At 46.2% G+C, this 15407-nt stretch overlaps 1 protein-coding gene across 1 annotated transcript in view; it reads right to left on the reverse strand.

Moving 5' to 3' along the window:
- Positions 1-15407, reverse strand: part of LOC126157321 (mediator of RNA polymerase II transcription subunit 1.1) — a 1177938-nt gene that overhangs the window by 409219 nt on the left and 753312 nt on the right. The gene's annotated exons all lie outside the window — the stretch shown is intronic.

Here is a 15407-nt window from a genome sequence, read left to right on the forward strand (position 1 = left end):
GGGAAATTCCAGCAGGACAGTGCGACACCCCACACGTCCAGAACTGCTACAGAGTGGCTCCACGAACACTCTTCTGTTCTTTTTTTTTTTTTTTTTTTTTTTTTTTTTTTTTTTTTTTTTTTCCGGCCGGTGTGGTCGTGCGGCTCTAGGCGCTTCAGTCTGGAACCGCGTGACCGCTACGGTCGCAGGTTCGAATCCTGCCTCGGGCATGGATGTGTGTGATGTCCTTAGGTTAGTTAGGTTTAAGTAGTTCTAAGTTCTAGGGGACTGATGACCACAGATGTTAAGTCCCATAGTGCTCAGAGCCATTTTCTTCTGAGTTTAAATACCTCCGGTGGCCACCAAATTTCCCAGACATGAACATTATTGAGCATATCTGGGATGCCTTACAACGTGCTGTTCAGAAGAAACAGCCCTGAAGAAGAGACAGCCCTACAAAATTAATTGCGTCAGTTCCCTCCAGCACTACTTTAGACATTAGTCGAGTCCATGCCACGTCATGTTGCCGTGCTCGAGGGGGACCTACACGAAATTACGCTGGTGTAACAGTGTCTTTGGCTCTCCAGTGTACATCTTCGAATTTTGCTCAACCCTAAAACAGTCACTAGGAAAAGTGTAAGGGAAGATCCATACCAGAGTAATAATTGAAAATTAATAGAAAAAAATGGAAATTGAATGCGTTTACTTGAACTTCACAACATACTGGTTCTTACAGTTAATATCAGTAGCATGTTCTTGGGCTAATGTCTTTAACTATTGATATAAATGTCCTGGGTTCGAAACTAGCCACTGTTTAAATCAGACACATATATAACAGTGGACATGTGTGTGTGTGTGTGTGTGTGTGTGTGTGTGTGTGTGGTTTTTTCACATCTTCTAAACAACGAGATCGATTTCAATCAAATTTGGTACACATACTACATACGATCTGGGAAGAAGTACTGTGGGAGTAAGAACCAGCTAGCCCCAGATCTTCAATAGGGTGGGGATGGGGATAAAAAGGGTTGGTAAATCCCGACATCTAGGCTGTTGTGCACAGCAAGTGTGTTGCACATATTGTATCAGAATGCATTCGAGGGCATACACATGTGGATGGGCATGTTTGAGCAGAGAGTCAAGAAGGAAGAGGTGGGAAGCAAGAGGGTGAGCATGAGGTGGACAGAGAATGGAGAAAAGGGAGATGGCCTGACAGAGAGGAGGAGGAGGAGACCAACAGATAGAGATGAGAGGATGAGATGGGAAGAGAGAGAGGTGCATAGGATGATATGGACAGAAAGATTGGGAGGAGGAGATGGACAGAGAGAGAGAGGGGAAGGGAAGATGGACAGTGAGACGAGGTGAAAGAAATGGACAGAGAAAAAGGGGGAGTAGGAGATGAACAGAGGGGAAAGAGGAGGTGGATAGAGATGGGTGAGGAGGGAATGTACAGAGAAAGAAGGAAGAGGGAATGTACAGAGAAAGAGGGAGGTGGGAATGTACAGAGAGAGGGGGGAAAAGGAGACGACAAGATAAAGAGCAGGAGGTGGTCATAGAGGGCGGAAAGAGGGAGAGGCGGCGGAGGCAGGTGTCACATAGAGAGGAGTACTGGGCAAGTAAAAAAGGATGAGGTGGAGAAGGCGACAGACAGAAAGAGAGGGGAAAAGGTTATGGAAAGAGAGAGAAGGGGGAAGGAGGAGACGTTCGCAATATATATGCCGTACACAGACGCAGGTGAAACCACTGGTTAAAGACTAATTTTGAACAAAAATCACCAGCATTGGTGACTGAAGACTTCTGATATAAGTAGTCACTCTGGTTCTCGGCTTGATCAAAGAGGCTGGAGGAGCGGACAGAGTTTTAGTACAAATTCTTGCCCTTGGGGAAGGAAAATGCCACTACAATGTGGAAGAATCAGCAACAATCAACGGCGTGAGGATGCAGAAGGCAACGGAAAACACTTTATTAAAGACACACAAACTGGTTCAACAGGACATGTAGTCTGTTATTGAAAAAGTATAATGGTGACGCCACGGTAGCAACAGAAGGCGGTAGAGAAGAACAGGGAAATTAGTCCATCATGAATGTGAATTCTTAGAGTGCTCTCTTCTTCCAGACGTTCATCACTAGCTGGAGGGGTTCACTGCGCCAGCGGCCATCAGACACGGCCGTGCTGTCACGCTCTTTTGCACATTTTTAACAGGAGGGGCTAATTAAAGCGCGGACGGCGAGTCTGCTGCCCGGAAGCTACGCGGCCGATGCGGCCGGCTCGCGGCGCTCTGCTGCTCCCCTCCTGGATTGACTCGCTGGAGCCCACCACCCCACCAGCTGGCCGCTACGGGCTGCCTTCGAGCCGCCAGCTCTCCAGTAGCGAAGGCTGGAGACTCCTCTACATCTACGGCTACATGATTACGCTGCAATGCCCACTTTCAGATTATTTCTCTATATAGAATGAAGTTTCATTCTGCAGCGGAGTGGACGCCGATTTGAAACTTTCAGGAATATTAGGACTGTACACAGATAATCTGATAAGGATCCTATACAGCGCAGCAGTACAGTGGACGAGAACGGACAAGTTTAGTGGGACAGTCTCTTTAGTATATCTATTGCATCTTAAAGTGTACTGTCTGTTGCCTGTAACGCAGTATTTGGTTAGCCTTCCCTACAACATTGTCTATGTGATGGTTCCAATTTGAGTTGTTCGTTGAATTTGTTCGGGGCGGTCGTCCGATGACACACGTTCAAGTTCTTTTTTGATCCGTTCATTCAGTTTTTTGTTACAGAGGGTAGCCAACCCTCTGACCGAGCAGACTGAGCTACCGCGCCAGCGTCAGTTCAATAACCGTTTGTTGCCAAATACTAACACGAATTCTTTACAGAAGAAAGGGAAAAAACGATAGAAGCCAATCACTGGGAAGACCATTTACGATTACAGAGATATGTAGGAGTACGCGAGGCAATACCGACTCTACGACTTATCTTAGAAGATAGGTTAAGGAAGGCCTCCTGTTAAGGCACTTGTAGATTCAGACAAAGCTTTTGACAATGTAGACTGGAATACTCTCTTTGAAATTCTGAAGGTAGCAGGAGTAAAATACGGGTAGCTAAAGGCTTTTTACAACTTGTACAGAAACCAGGAGCCGCGCGGGATTAGCCGAGCGGTCTGGACGCTGCAGTCAAGGACTGTGCGGCAGATCTCGGCGGAGGTTCGAGTCTCCCTCGGGCATGGGTGTGTGTGTTTGTCCTTAGGATAATTTAAGTTAAGTAGTGTGTAAGCTTAGGGACTGATGACCTTAGCAGTTCAGTCCCATAAGATTTCACACACATTTGAACAGAAACCAGGAGGCAGTTATAAGAATGATGGAACACGACAGGGAAGCAGTGGTTGACAAGGGAGTGTGACTTGGTTGTAACCTTTCCCCGATGTTATTCAATCTGTACATTGAACAATCACTGAACGAAACCGTATAAAAGTTTGGAGTGGGAATTAAAGTTCGGGAAGAAGAAATAAAAATCTTGAGGTTTGTCGATGACACTGTAACTCAGCAAGAGATAGCAAACGACTTGGAAGAGCAGTTGAATGGAATGGACAGCGTCTTGAAAGGAGGATATAAGATGAACATCAAACAAAGCAAAGGAAAGATAATGAAATGTAGTCGAATTAAATCAAGTGATGGTAAGGGAATTAGATTAGGGAACGAGACACTTAAAGTAGTAGATGAGGTTTGGTATTTGGGCAGCAAAAAACTGATGATGGGCGAAGTAGATAGGATGTAAAATGTAGACTGGCGATGGCAAGAAAGGATTTCTGAAGAAGAGAAACAGGTTAACATCGAAAATAAATTTAAGTGCTAGCAAATATTTCCTGAATATATTTACCTGGAGTGCAGCCACGTATAGAAGTGAAACATCGACGATAAACAGATTAAACAAAAAGAGAAGTGAACCCTTCGAAATGTGGTGCTACAAAGGAATGTTGAAAATTAGATGGGTGTTCGCGTGACTAAGGAGGAAGTACCAAACACAACTGGGGAGACAAGAAATTTGTGGGACAACTTGATCAAAAGAAGGGGAAGGTTGATACGATACACTCTAAGACATCAAGGAATCACCAGCTTAGTACTGGAGGGACGCATGGGCGGTACAAATGGTAGAGTGAGACCAAGAGATGACTACAGTAAGCAGATTCAGAAGGATGTAGGTTGCAGTAGTTATTCGGAGATGAAGAGACCCGCACAGGTCAGAGTTGCATGGATAGATGCATGAAAACAGTCTCCAGACTGTGGACCACAACAGTCACCAACATTGCTTTAGTTTCCTCTTCATCGTACAAAATCAAAGATTATTGCACGCGGTGCATGGAAAAATAAAGATACTGATCTAATTCCTTTCATGTGAACCTGTTTGCAATATACTTTCCGACTCCTCGCCGAAGAATTGTTAATTCTAATATTCATAAGACATTTTCAGTACTTAAAAACACTGAAAATTTCATACAATCATAAACGCGACTGAGAGAAACACGTAAGCTACAGAATACCGATCTACGAGTAAAAGCAAATCGCTAAGGCCAAGGAAGACGTCTAACTAAACATCGTTGCATATGTGCACGACTAATCCATGAACTAGCCAAAAAGAATACCAGCCGTACTTCGTCTTTGTTTACCGGTTTCCAATTTTTAACGTGTTTTTTTTTTCATAACGTGTTGTTCTTCATGTTTCTTCAGGGGCGCACTGTTAGGCAGAGTGCGTATCTGGAATGGATGTAATGGCCGTAAACAACAAAAAAGATTAATCTGGTGATACTGACTGTTTTACAGCAGTAGCCTGCTGTAAAGGAAAAAGCAATGCACTTCTTTCAAAAATAGGGAGAACGCTCTCGTCAACACGGGGCCGTTTTCGTTCGTGATACAAAATGAGATTGCTTGGTGCAGATTATGCTGTCGTTACTTAATGTGAATTAGAAGGATCGTTACAAGATAATTCTACCTCTAGCATTCGCCGTGGTTGTCCTCAATTTCGGCGTCGATGCCGCGTGAGATTTCTGAGTACGTGAAAATACGAATTAGAACGCAGTATGTCATTCTCAATGGAGAGAAGTTTTCCGAAGCAAGAGTGAGTTCAGGTGTGCCGCAGGGGAGTGTCGTAGGACCGTTACTATTCACAATATACATAAATGACCTTGTGGATAACATCGGAAGTTTACTGAGGCTTTTTGCGGATGATGCTGTGGTATATCGAGAGGTTGTAACAATCGAAAATTGTACTGAAATGCAGGACGATCTGCAGCGAATTGACGCATGGTGCAGGGAACGGCAATTGAACCTCAATGTAGACAAGTGTAATGTGCTGCGAATACATAGAAAGAAAGATCCTTTATCATTTAGCTACAATATAGCAGGTCAGCAATTCCACAAATTATCTGGGAGTAGGCATTAGGAGTGATTTAAAATGTAATGATCATATAAAGTTGATCGTCGGTAAAGCAGATGCCAGACTGAGATTCATTGGAAGAATCCTAAGGAAACGCAATCCGAAAACAAAGGAAGTAGGTTGCAGTACACTTGTTCGCCCACTGCTTGAATATTGCTCACCAGTGTGGGATCCGTACCAGATCGGGTGGATAGAAGAGATAGAGAAGATCCAACGGAGAGCAGAGCGCTTCGTTACAGGATCATTTACTAATCGCGAAAGCGTTACGGAGATGATAGATAAACTCCAGTGGAAGACTTTGCAGGAGAGACGCTCAGTAGCTCGGTACGGGCTTTTGTTGAAGTTTCGAGAACATACCTTCGAGGAGTCAAGCAGTATACTGCTCCCTCCTACGTATATCTCGCGAAGAGACCATGAGGATAAAATCAGAGAGATTAGAGCACACACAGAGGCATACCGACAATCTTTCTTTCCACGAACAATACGAGACTGGAATTGAAGGGAGGACCGATAGAGGTAATCAAAGTACCCTCCGGCACACACCGTCAGGTGGCTTGCGGAGTATGGATGTAGATGTAGATGTAGATCCTGTGGCTGCTGCTGCGCGGAGACGATTGTGCTGGGTCTGCACCCTTCACGCCGCAGTCAGGTGAGACTCAGCCGCGGCGCGTCATCGAGCAGCAGACAAAGCAGATGGGGCGGCGTGAGTCCGTGGAGGAGCCTGCCTGCTGGAAAGTGTGCCGGTGGCGGTGGCGAGGGCAGCTGGTAGCCGTCCGTATTAATAGACGGCACGCCGCCTGCGTCCTAGTTGTCCGCAGCTTATCCGCAAGGACGCCTTGGAGGAAGAAGCCTCCAGCCCGCAGCCAAGCCAAACAGCGTGCCGGCAGCCCCGCAGCCGCCCAGCTGCTCACCTCTCAGCTACTGACCCACCCACCAATCGACAGCTCGTGGTCTTGTGGTTAGCGTTGATGACTCGCTATCCCGGAGCCCCGGATTCGATTCCCGAACCGGCCTGGTGTTTCTCCCCTCGAGACTGGGTGTGTGAGTTCTCATCATCATCGACGTGCAAGTCGCCGAAGTGGCGTCGAATCAAAAGACTTGCGCCAGGCGGCAGAACATCCCAGATGTGATCTCCCGGCCAATAACGCCATACGCACATTTCATTCCTGATCTGCGGCAACTTTTTCTTCGACAGTGCAATAAAATTACCCTCACTAACATCGGGAGCTCCTATATCTCACTCGTGTTCCTGCATATGGCAACGCAATGCGTAAGACCTAAACCAAGCAATGGGAATCATACTTTGTGGACCATTTAGCATCATTCGTACATCAGCATTCACTGTGCTCGCTCTCATTTTCGGCGTCGTTGCCGTGTGAGATTTCTGAGTATGCGAAAATACGAATCCGGTAGCTGCTACTGCTCGGAAGACGCTTGTGCCGGATCTGCACCCTCCACGTCGCAGCCGCGCCTGTCCCTTCACCTCAGAGTGGCACCTAAAGCCGATGTCCTCAATTATTTGTTCCAATTATTTCATCTACAGTTTACACCCTCTACATTACGGAAATTATTCAAAAATGTTCAAATGTGTGTGAAATATTATGGGACTTAACTGCTAACGTCATTACTCCCTAAGCTTACACATTACTTAACCTAAATTATCCTAAGGACAAACCCACACACCCGTGACCGAGGGAGGACTCGAACCTCCGCCGGGACCAGCCGCACAGTCCATGACTGCAGCGCCATAGACCGCTCGGCTAATCCCACGCGGCCGGAAATTATTCGCTGATATCGTAACTACATCCTATACCAGTCCACCCCTCTATTTAGTTACTATTTTCCATACACGAGGTGAACCAGAACTCCATCGACAAACTTCCAGAGGTTGTTCAGTGGTACTTTCTTAGTCCTTTGCATGACAGACCCAAGATCTCCGGCGGCTCGTTACACATTAATAATACAAATATGATTTATTCTGTATGTTACCGCATCACCCTTGTTTATGCGAGAATACCTGCACAACAGTGAAGAACCCTCTAGGTACAAGATAGAGCACAGAGTAAAGCAGCTCCCCTCCGACGAAACTCTTATACACTCCTGGAAAGAACACATTGACACCGGTGTGTCAGACCCACCATACTTGCTCCGGACACTGCGAGAGGGCTGTACAAGCAATGATCACACGCACGGCACAGCGGACACACCAGGAACCGCGGTGTTGGCCGTCGAATGGCGCTAGCTGCGCAGCATTTGTGCACCGCCGCCGTCAGTGTCAGCCAGTTTGCCGTGGCATACGGAGCTCCATCGCAGTCTTTAACACTGGTAGCATGCCGCGACAGCGTGGACGTGAACCGTATGTGCAGTTGACGGACTTTGAGCGAGGGCGTATAGTGGGCATGCGGGAGGCCGGGTGGTCGTACCGCCGAATTGCTCAACACGTGGGGCGTGAGGTCTCCACAGTACATCGATGTTGTCGCCAGTGGTCGGCGGGAGGTGCACGTGCCCGTCGACCTGGGACCGGACCGCAGCGACGCACGGATGCACGCCAAGACCGTAGGATCCTACGCAGTGACGTAGGGGACCGCACCGCCACTTCCCAGCAAATTAGGGACACTGTTGCTCCTGGGGTATCGGCGAGGACCATTCGCAACCGTCTCCATGAAGCTGGGCTACGGTCCCGCACACCGTTAGGCCGTCTTCCGCTCACGCCCCAACATCGTGCAGCCCGCCTCCAGTGGTGTCGCGACAGGCGTGAATGGAGGGTCGAATGGAGACGTGTCGTCTTCAGCGATGAGAGTCGCTTCTGCCTTGGTGCCAATGATGGTCGTATGCGTGTTTGGCGCCGTGCAGGTGAGCGCCACAATCAGGACTGCATACGACCGAGGCACACAGGGCCAACACCCGGCATCATGGTGTGGGGAGCGATCTCCTACACTGGCCGTACACCACTGGTGATCGTCGAGGGGACACTGAATAGTGCACGGTACATCCAAACCGTCATCGAACCCATCGTTCTACCATTCCTAGACCGGCAAGGGAACTTGCTGTTCCAACAGGACAATGCACGTCCGCATGTATCCTGTGCCACTCAACGTGCTCTAGAAGGTGTAAGTCAACTACCCTGGCCAGCAAGATCTCCGGATCTGTCCCCCATTGAGCATGTTTGGGACTGGATGAAGCGTCGTCTCACGCGGTCTGCACGTCCAGCACGAACGCTGGTCCAACTGAGGCGCCAGGTGGAAATGGCATGGCAAGCCGTTCCACAGGACTACATCCAGCATCTCTACGATCGTCTCCATGGGAGAATAGCAGCCTGCATTGCTGCGAAAGGTGGATATACACTGTACTAGTGCCGACATTGTGCATGCTCTGTTGCCTGTGTCTATGTGCCTGTGGTTCTGTCAGTGTGATCATGTGATGTATCTGACCCCAGGAATGTGTCAATAAAGTTTCCCCTTCCTGGGACAATGAATTCACGGTGTTCTTATTTCAATTTCCAGGAGTGTACTTCTAGCACAGTGTGTTCAGTTTATTCAGTCAGTGTGCGGTACAGCACGAAACACATGCAGAGTTGTTCCTTCACAGAGATTAGTCGAAATTTCAAATACCATAATCTTGTAGTGTGCATAGCGGCGCAGGAATACAAGTTGGATTTGCTACACGGTCTAGTCACATTAATGTGGCAGTGGTTACCACACTAGACTCGCATTCGCGAGGATGACGTTTCAAACCGACTAGGGCGATCCTGATTTAGGTTTTTCGTGATTTCCCTAGATCGCTTCAGGTAAATGCCGGGATAATTCCTGTGAAAGGACACGACCGACGTCCTTCCCCATCCTTCCCCAATCCAATTGGACCGATGACCTCGCTGTTTGGTCCTCTCCCCCGGGTCATCCTACCTATCTCACATAAAAGTGACCACCGCTTACTTTCAACGTCAGCTTGCAAAATCGCTCACGGAAAGCATGTGGCACCACTAGCAGTGTTGAGGGGACGCGGAAAACAGTGCAGTCATTGTCGTAATGTGGAAACGGAGTGATTTATCTTACGTCGAAAGGGGCGTGATGATTGGCTTTCGGACCAAGGGTGGAAGCATTTCCTAAACGGAGAAGTGTCTAAACTCTTCTCGTCATGCTGTGGTTACACTATACCGTGCATGCCAAAATGGCGTTATCCAAAACCGGCGCCGAAGCAACTGTGATACACCACGGGCCATTGATGATGAGTGAATAACGGCTGTGGAGATGTGTACGAGCGAATAAAAGTACAATTGTTAAGCAGCTAAACGCGCAGATGAACCAAGATGCTACCAACAGCGTCTCCTCAGCGAGCGTTCCTCGAAAGTTGGTTCGTATGGCTCTCCGCAGTCGGCGCCTGGTACATACACCCATGCTGACTGCTGTTCATCGACCACGAAGCCTGTAATTTGCACGCCAGTATCACAACTTGATGTCCTCTGAGTGGCGACAGGTGGCCTTTTCAGAGGGGAAACGTCTGAAAGAAAATGCCCTACAACAATCGTCGGAAACGCCCAGGCTGGAGGAGGGGGCGTTATGGTCTGTGGAATGTTTTCCTGGCGTTGCCCGCGTTATTTCATTATCCCGGAAAGCGCAGTGGATCAACACGAGTATGCATCTGTCCTTGGGAACTATGTCCGCCCCTAAATGCAATTTGTTTTTTCTCGGCGCGATAGCATCTATCGGCAGGACAATGCAACAGATCATTCATGTCGCAGTGTATGTACGTAGTTCGATGAGCAGATTTAAACCCAATCGAGAATCTGTGGGACCATTTCGATAAGACTGTGGTTCAAAAAAAAAAAAAAAAAAAAAAATGGCTCTGAGCACTATCGGACTTGTCTTCTGAGGTCATCAGTCCCCTAGAACTTAGAACTAGTTAAACCTAACTAACCTAAGGACATCACACACATCCATGCCCAAGGCAAGATTCGAACCCGCGACCGTAGCGGTCGCGCAGTTCCAGACTGTAGCGCCTAGAACCGCTCGGCCTTGCCGGCCGGCGGCTGTGGTTCCACGGATCCTCAAATGAGAAACCTAGCGCAGCTGGTGACGGCACTGCACGTGGCACGGTTCCATATCGCTGTCAGTACCCGCCTTCCAGAACCTCACTGGTCCTCTTACTGCACGTGTCGCAGACGTCCGCGCTGCAGAATATGGTTATTGAGGCGTTTGACAGGTGGTTACATTAATGCGACTGGACAGTGTAGCTCCGCGGTTGCGGCAAACCTAGCGACCAGGTCCATGTGACTATCGACCGGAGTCTAGTAAACTAGATTCTTCATACGTTTGCGAACAAGATACACAGCGCATATGGTTGAAATTTGCACTGTTTTGCAAATATTTTCAGTACAATATAGACAAAAAATTCTTCACGGTAAATGATAACAGACAGACAGTTGCAGGATAAAAATTATTGAAATCCTTGACCACGGTTTCGGTATATCTAAATATACCTCGATGAGAAGCAAAAACACACTAAAATGACATCCTGCAGTGGAGATACATAAAACAATCGTGCCAAAGGCGTCGTCATTAGCTTCATAACTATGCTGTAGGCGTCGTCAGTAGCTTCATAACTATGCTGTCCAGACGGACGCGGTATTTTAACTACTGACGACGCCTTTGGCACGATTGCTTTATGTATCTCCATTGCAGCATGTGATTTTAGTGTGTTTTTGCTTCTGATGAAGGTATATTTAGATACACCGAAACTGTGGTCAAGGATTTCATTAAATCTTTATCTTGCAACTGTTTGGCTGTTATTATTTACCGTGAAGATCTTCAACAGTTGCTGCTTCAGCCATGTTAAAAATTTTTAAATAGACAAAACAAACTAATTGGAGAAAGAAACCGATCGAAATGCAACAACTCTGTAACGACCCGCTGGAGACCGTGGGCCTTCATCCCAAAATTCTCAGAAGTTATCCCCGAAAAACCTCTGAAAGTTTGTCGGTGGAGTTCTGGTACACCCTGTATACCTTCTTTGCCGGTGCTGTGGAAAACTTTCTCACTTCTTGTTGTATATACGAAAATAGAAATTTGAGTGAAGCTAGGAAATCTACGGAGAGAGAGAGAGAGAGAGAGAGAGAGAGAGAGAGAGAGAACGGGAGCGGGGGAAGCGGGGGGTTTGGGGGGGGAGAGGATGGCGGAGGGAGACGGAAGGAATAAAGCTATTTGTAGCAAGACCTACAAACTGAAAAGGGAAAATAGTCGAGAATTTGTTTCTCTTTACGAAAAATAGGCATTCAGTGAAGATTCCTGTGCTGAGGAACTTTCCTAGACAGGCTGACACCATCAGTAGCAGTTGGACCATATGGCAGTCGCTCACTCTGCCGAGTTGTAAAACTTGTAAAACTTGTAAAACTTAAAAACACACCTGGTTTGACAATTGGTATCACGGTACTCTCTGACTTCCAGAAGTATATGCTTTTATATTATTAATATTCATGCCATTCAGATTAGAAGTGATGGATGGGGAGAGATGGCCAGAGACCTGCAAGGAGCAAGTATCCTGTTTGATTTAGAAATAGACTTTATGTGCAAGACTTGTATTTTGAATTCCTTCGGGTGACAGCGTGATATCTGTCACGTCAGCGTAGAGGAGGCTTCAGTCATGAGTCACTTATTAGTCAGCACTGACTGTAGGTAGACTGCTCAAGGCGACCAGACGGTAACATCGGCGTCACCGAGTGGTGTAACTGATGTTGGTATTGTTACGAATATGGAAATGAAGTACGTTACTACGCGCAAAACAGTAACAAAATGAAGTTGCAACAAAGTGTACACCAACAAAGCGTGCATCAGCCTTCAATGTGCAAGTTTCCATACGCATGTTGCGATTGGATGAAGAGCTGAAAGAGAATGCACAAGAAAATTTAAAAATTGTTAAAATATGCAAAGAGAACTGAAAATATTTTAGAGTTACAGAAACACTAAACTGAGTGAGAAAAAGAAAAGACAAGGAAGAAAGGCTGTAGCTTTTAACTCCTTGTACCGAATGGCTTCTTTAAGTCGCCACATGAGAAACCATACCTGGATGTGATATGCAGGAAGCTATCAATTGGTCTACGTAATGCACAGACAGACAATTGGGAATTAAATAAAGTACTGCCACGTATAGATCCAGATTACAATGTAATAACCTCCAATAATATGCTGGAACACGGGAAAAATGAGTGTACAAAATAAAATTGTTATATTTAAATTACGAAGGCCTGAAATAATATGAGAATTATCTGAAGAAATGGTTCAGTGAGGTATAATGAAGGGGTACATAAATAAGGCTGAAAAGTGAAAAGGCAAAACGCGAAAAGGCCATGGAGAACTTCAGAAACATTGTCGCTTGCTGATGAAAGAAAGAAACAGATGAATTAAAAGCAAAGGTACTATGATAAACTCGGTGGCACTACGTTTAACAAATTAAAAATGATCGAAATCACCAACGTACAGTTCTTGCATTCTGTCAAAAGATGACGATGTTGATGTTGATTATGCTGACGATTACGATGTCCACAACGAAGACAGTATGCAAAATTGGAGGATACAGTAAACGAGGGGAACTTTTTTAAAATTATTCTGCTCATGCCAGATTTAAATGTAATTATAGGGGAGGCAAAGAGCAGAATCATCGACAATAATTGTCAAGAAAAGGCAAGAGATAGACATTTCAAGGGTCCGAAAAAGTCCATGATAATGTGAGCAGAACTGCTTATGGACAGTAGAAAATGTGCGAATAAGATACTGGACTGCAGTGCATTCTCAGGTGCAGATACAGACTTAGATCTAAGACAGTATTGGTATGAGTGTGCTTTAACTCACAGAAATAATGAGAATAGTTACCAGGCGAAAATTTGAATCTCCCGTTAAATTAACAAATGCTATGGTGATGTAGTACAAACCCTCGAAGTACGTAGTCATAGTAGTCAACAAAAGTACTGGTTCAAATGGCTCTCAGCACTATGGGACTTAACATCTGAGGTCATCAGTCTCCTAGAACTTAGAACTACTTAAACCAAACTTACCTAAGGACATCACACACATCCATGCCCGAGGCAGGATTCGAACCTGCGACCGTAGCGGTCGGGCGGTTCCAGACTGAAGCGCCTAGAACCGCTCGGCCACTTCGGCCGGCGGTCTTACCTTTGTCGAACTAAGTTAGTGCTTCGCTTTCAATGACCCATATTGTTCAAACGTTGAATTATGTCATTCCTACCAACTGAAAAGTCAGCGTATATTCGAGGTGGGGTAAAAACTGTATGAATTTTTTACGTAAACTGGAAAACAGTTCGATATTCGTCTAAAATGAATTGCCGCTGCAAACTAATTAGTAAGATGGGCAATGGGGCTTGGCGTTTCTATCAGGACGTGATACCTCACCCTTTCTTTAAAAATCGACAAAACTGGTAAGGACAACAGCATCAGACGAGAAGGAATACACAGCAAGGACAACAGGAGCGGTTTGTTTCGAGAAAATAACAGGAGGAACAAAATAGCCTGCCACAGTATGCTATGTGTATATACGTTATCCTAATACGCTTTTAATGCAATTAAATTGTACATGATCCTAGCACCGAGACTGCAGAGAAATACAGTGCAATCGAACATGCTACTCGCTTCCCGCGCCCGCGTTCCCGGGTTCGATTCCCGGCGGGGTCAGGGATTTTCTCTGCCTCGTGATGACTGGGTGTTGTGTGATGTCCTTAGGTTAGTTAGGTTTAAGTAGTTCTAAGTTCTAGGGGACTGATGACCATAGCTGTTAAGTCCCATAGTACTCAGAGCCATTTGAGCCATTTTTTTGAACATGCTACTCGCACGCTAAAGCAATTTCCGCCTCATGTATATTCATTTTATTCGGGCAACTTTGACTAAGGTGCGGAGGTTCGAGTCCTCCCTCGGGCATGGGTGTGCGTGTTTGTTCTTAGGATAATTTAGGTTAGGTAGTGTGTAAGCTTAGGGACTGATGACCGTAGCAGATAAGTCCCATAAGATTTCACACACATTTGAACTTTTTTTTTTTTTTTTTGCTAAGGTGCAATTCTGCTCTATGCTGCATTTGGCCGCGGGTTGCTGCTCAACTAGGTGGGATCCCGATAATAAACGAAGATCACTGATAATTCGAAGAAACAGACCACCCAACGCTTTGTTAAAGCAAATAGGTACACACAGAAAACTTAGGTTAACGGCTCCTAGGAGAAATCGGAGGAGAACAAACGATAGAGCAGTCTAGTAGTAGACGCTTCCGCGTGACGTGATTGTTGCCCCACACACCCGCAAAAGTGCAGCTGCATTGCCGCGTGTTATTGTATAGAGTTTGCTCTCACGAATGGCAGCAAGCAGTGGCAGTAGAGTGCCCATAATGTCCGTGCCGTCAGCTCTGTGATAATTCTGCTGACGTCAGAGCTGACAGGGAATTACAAGCAGGGTAATCTGATCGATACTGCATTGAATATTCATCGCCACAGGGCCTGCTGGTTGTTGTAGCTGTTCCCAGTCTCTTACTGACGATATGGAAAGGGGAAACGTTTATCAGGAATCACTGGCCAGAACATGAAAGGCACCATTAGGCAAAACAGAAATCTCATTTCAATGAATTTAAGCCGCACGATGTTTCTATGTTTGATTGGGGTTCTTCTCACAGAAACTCACGGGTATCGAAGTCTGACAGTTAACATGTCTCCCATGTAGATAAGGGATAAAGGACAGGAAAAAGAGAAGCTCAAGTTGAAAAACATACTGACTCCTTTCAAGGGGACGAGCCATTTCCTTTTTAAATGCGAGCTTGACAATAGGGTGTCACACCACTGTTTCTTTCTTCTGGATCTTCTTCGCGCCGAAACGTTTATTAATGTTGTCAGTCGAGAAACGGTCCTGTGTAGTAACACTGTCGGATAACTTGAGGTAACCTCTACATGCAGGGTGTAACTGGTATTACTGCGGATACCCCTAATTATAGCTATTACAAGTCGTATGTTTTTA

This window comes from Schistocerca cancellata, chromosome 2 (assembly GCF_023864275.1).
Source record: "Schistocerca cancellata isolate TAMUIC-IGC-003103 chromosome 2, iqSchCanc2.1, whole genome shotgun sequence".
NCBI lineage: Eukaryota > Metazoa > Arthropoda > Insecta > Orthoptera > Acrididae > Schistocerca > Schistocerca cancellata.